The sequence below is a fragment of the Pyxicephalus adspersus genome, chromosome 2 (genome assembly GCF_032062135.1).
Source record: "Pyxicephalus adspersus chromosome 2, UCB_Pads_2.0, whole genome shotgun sequence".
NCBI classification, from domain to species: domain Eukaryota; kingdom Metazoa; phylum Chordata; class Amphibia; order Anura; family Pyxicephalidae; genus Pyxicephalus; species Pyxicephalus adspersus.
In genome coordinates, this window is record NC_092859.1 from 71,687,562 (window position 1) to 71,692,337 (window position 4,776).

Consider the following 4,776-nt stretch of genomic DNA (forward strand, 5'->3'; position numbering starts at 1 on the left):
TGCCGGATTAAACAATGATGTTTTCTCCAGGAAAACTATTAACCTTTCAAGTGACATAAAAAAAAAAAAAAAGATAATTTCTAAATATTCACATTTGTTTGGGGTACAAACCAGTTTTCTTGGGGGGTTGATATATTTTATATATGCCTTTAGGAGGCCTCCTTAAAATGTATCTCATGTGAAAAAGAAGTTTACACGTTGAAAAAAAAAATCAACATTCTTCAAAGGTTCTCTTTTCTGCTGAAAATGTCAGTTATTTGCCCAAGGCTAGGCACAAACTATTGTCATGTTGCGGAAAAAAGAAAAAAGCTTGGCTTATTCCTATTATTATTGCTAGTTCCCACATCTGAGTTCTAGCATTGGTAATGTATACTTTTGTGATGTATATTTTTAAATCCATATAGAAAGGAATATCAATCAATGTCTGCAAAGTGATGCATTCATCATTTTTTGGATTTAATCGTCCTTCTGCCTTATGCTTGGTTGACAGAGATTATGCAGAAGAATGTACATTGCTATATGCTTGGTAATATATAGTTTAGAAAAATAAAGTTACCTGGAATATTTCTCAAAGCACTTATAATTTGGCACTTGAAATTTGGGCATGTGACTGTGTCTAATGTTGAAATAGATGTGTTTTGGGCTCTCAATATGGATGAACTATATACATTTTATTATTATTATTATTATTATTGTTATTCATATATATATATATATATATATATATATATATATGTATTAACCTGTTAACATGAAGTTCAACTTTAAAGTTCATGAATTACTACATTTACATAATCTTGTAATTATTGTTGCCACTTATGGCTGGTTCATATCATGCATATTATATAAACAGGTGCAATGTGTAATTTATTCTGAATTTTACCCTAAAGTACCTTACCAACAGGTCAGTTTTGGTGTGTTAGGCATCCCACTGAAATGAATGGGCTGACAAAGTCATTCTCCAAGATTCCCCTCTTAACATAGAAAAGTATTTTGCCACGAGCTCAAAGACTGATGTTTAATAATAAACTCCAGTTTATACAACTAGCACTTTTGGTTCTTCAAGATGTAAAACTTTAAATTTGCCTAAAACATTAGTACTTATTCTAATATTTGGAATGATCTCATAGTTGGTACTAGAGCCCCTGAAACTCTGAAACATGTATGGTGATTCAATAAATCTGTTGTATAAACTGTCTCAATTTATGTGATGAGTTTGTGGACTTTGACCTGTGCAGTGCATTTTTTTTGTATTTTATGTGTTATATTGTTTATTAACGTTGTCATGTTTGTTTAAACTTGGACTTGCTGAACAATATTGTTTGGATTCCATGTTTAGATTTGAAGATAATATCAAACAAAAATGTAACATTTGTGTTTTACAGATAAAATCTGGAAGGATCACCAGAAAGTTTTAATGCAGTGAACTTATATTATTTTTACCTAACTAAAAGAGGGCTAACATGCCTTTTGGTATATATATATATATATATATATATATATATTGCCTATAATTAGTAGTGTGTATAAACACCTTGGTATGAGATGTGCACAAATATATTTTTAGTGGGATAATCTCTAATCAAAATGTAGGAACATTCCAATTGGACAATCATAACTATAATTCCAAGGAATTAAAAAAGAATAACTCAAAATGCAGTTGCCAAAATGCAAAAATTTTCTTCCTGGTTGGAGCAATCCTAAAAGTCAATATTCTGGATCAACCAGCCTCCTCACTAAAAACACAGAAAGATACTGCGCTGTTCAGTAATTTGTTTTTTTTTAATGGACCCATTGGCAAATGACCCCTATGGGAGGACCTAGCTTCACTTGCCTTTTTAACAATAGCTTGTCAACCCTATATATGGCTAGAAAAGAATAGCAAAGTTTACCCACTGTAGGCACCAATGGGAATTCCTGCAAAGCTTCAAACTTCAAGCAAGATTTTCAAAACTGTAAACTAAGCCTGTGCAAGATGACTTATCCCCGATCAGCAGACTTCCTTTTACTTTTTATGAACAGGATCTTTTTTGGTGACAAAACGACCACATTCAGTCTACATTCACATACTTCAGGAAAATTGAACTGGTTTTAGAAAGGACACAGAATATGTTTGGTATTTCTGTACATATACTATGATACTGAGAATGATGTTCTGCATAGTATTGTGGATTATGTGCTTTAAGCTGTAACTACATTGCATTCCTAATTAATTGCTACACTTTTTGTGTCTGTAATATTGGTGCTGTTTTTTGCTATTTCAGGAGTAATATTTTGTATGGCCATGCCTTTAATGTAGTGTTAATGATTGCTGTTTATTCCTATTTATATTTTGCTTGCTTTATTTCTCCATCTTCTAATTGAAAAATCAAAGGATCTTGTCTTCTAAGGTTTAGCTATGTCTGTCTTTGTTTTATGTTTACTATCAAATCTTTGACACTCTAGTTCATTTGCTTTTCTCTCTTTTCTCTTGTGACCTTAAAGTGATCCTGTTAAAAAAATTATTTCTGGCAAGAAGTTTATCTGTAAAAAAGGAAATTTGTAAAAAACTTATTCTTGGGGTAGGTGTACATAAAAAGGACAGAGCTAAATGTGTCTCAGCATTTGCTGAATTAATGTTTTTAGTCTTAACCATTCCCTAGCTTTTTCCTCTAAAATAAAGATACCCATGTCAATTTATTGTGGGGTAGATCATGCATGTCACATGTTTCTTTTAGGCTGGCCAGTTTTTTCTGTTTATGTGTTGTGTACTGATGTGGCAGTTTTTCCTTCCTGAATTAATCAGGGAGGCATACCATTGCCCACTTTGGAGTGGTAAGGGCCTTGATCAATTGTGTGTAACAGCTTTACAAGTTGGTTTTGCTACCCTTTTGGAATAAAATGCTTTAGTCTGACATGAGAAGGTCACTGATGCCTGAAATTGAATGACTTAGTGGCCAAAGTCCTTGTAAAATGAGTTTATTTAGATTTTTTTTCCATACAGTCTACAAATTCTCAGCAGAACATGATAACATCTTGATGATTTTTTTAAATAATTGTATACTATAATATTTTACATGACATACATCACTTTTATATCATAAAGTCCTTTATAAATATACTTTTTTGCATCATCTGCTTGCAAGAATGCTCTAAAAAGTTTCCTTAGGTGTCCCTCTCAGTCATGTTATATATATGTAGGCAAAATTTCTTGTTTATAAATTTCTGGGAAATGACCAGTGCATTTTGACAAAATAACATGAAAAAATATTTGGCTTAAAACATTATGCTGGCTCCATATACAACAAGGGAATGCTGCTTGACAAATGTTAAAGAAGTAATCCACCATGTTGGTAATTACCTAATAAAAAAGAGTGGGAAAGGCAAAGGGGGAGCAGCAGTAACATAACCCATGTTAGTGGCATTTAAATTTGTTTCTGCTCCCCTTTCATTGATTTAAAAAAAGTGCAACTGTGCCTTTAGTATACACATTTACATATTTACAAATTCTTTATATCTCTAAACTGTATTAAACTCATACAGTAGCAATTGTCATCTATTTTGATTGATAATTTCTGCAGAATTTCTAGTTCTAGAGGTCTAACGTTTCCAAGGTTGTTCAGGCAAATAAACAATATTAAGGTGTAATATGTACACCTTTACTAAAAGTGTAAAAATGGATACAGAACAGGTATAAACAAGTACTGATGAAAAGACATGATAAAGACATCATCAATACAGGCAAACAATACTACACTATTTGTTTGCTTTAAACATACAAGAGTAATTTACACAATTATTGTTACTTAGCTTCACTCCAGGACTTCAGACATTGCTGCTGCTCCTTTCCTCTGTGCATTCCAGTCTCATCTCTGGATCATCCCATCACCCTCTCTGTCCTGGGTCAGTCTGTCTCTAACCTTGTCTTTCTTTGTCCTCTTCAGTCTCCATATGTTTACATTACCCTACCAGGTTTACCTACCTCATTTTCCTGTTACAAGCGGCCTGGCAGACCAGTCCATTTCAAAAGGAATGTGTGGCTAAACATTGAAATTCAAATTAAACTAAACTTCAACTAAGTTCATGTTAGCTATAAAATCATAAAAATGACCATAGCACTTCAAAGCATTATAATCATGGCTGGACCTACCATATGATGAAGAGAGCCTTCAGCCTCAGATGGGGTTATTTAGTGGGGTGGTAGGCTGCCCAACTCCCTTCTGGAGATGTCCTACTTGCACAAAAACTTGATGGATAACTGGCTGCCTTAATAAATATAGTTTACACCTGTCTGCTTTGATGGACTGTAACTGGGTAACAGAGGTCTGTCACTACTGTAATGAGGTTTGTATTAGGTGTTTTTACTGAGATTTTCAGGGGGGGGGGGGGGGGGGCTGTACTGAGTTCTACCTAGTAGTCTATACTGGGTATAGTCTAGTAGTCTATACTATCATTGTGAGCTTGTATTGAGGTCTGTCATTGAGAGAATGCAACTGAGGGTCTGCAGAGGGATCTGTCTATGGGGGTCTGTACTGAAGTCAACAGATCTGTATTGAAGTATGCCTGGGGATCTAGGGAATAGAGATCTATACTGTGGTTTGCAATGGGTGTCTGTACTGAGGACTGTCAGTGGGGATCTGTATAGAAGTCTGAATTGGGTGTTTCTACTGAGGTCTGCTGTGGGCTGCAGCATTGCGGTCTGCCTAGGAGTCTGCATTGAGATCTGCTAAGGGAATTGTACTGAGACCGGCACTGGGAGTCTGCACTGCGGTCTGTACTTCAGAGTTGTTTATGTGG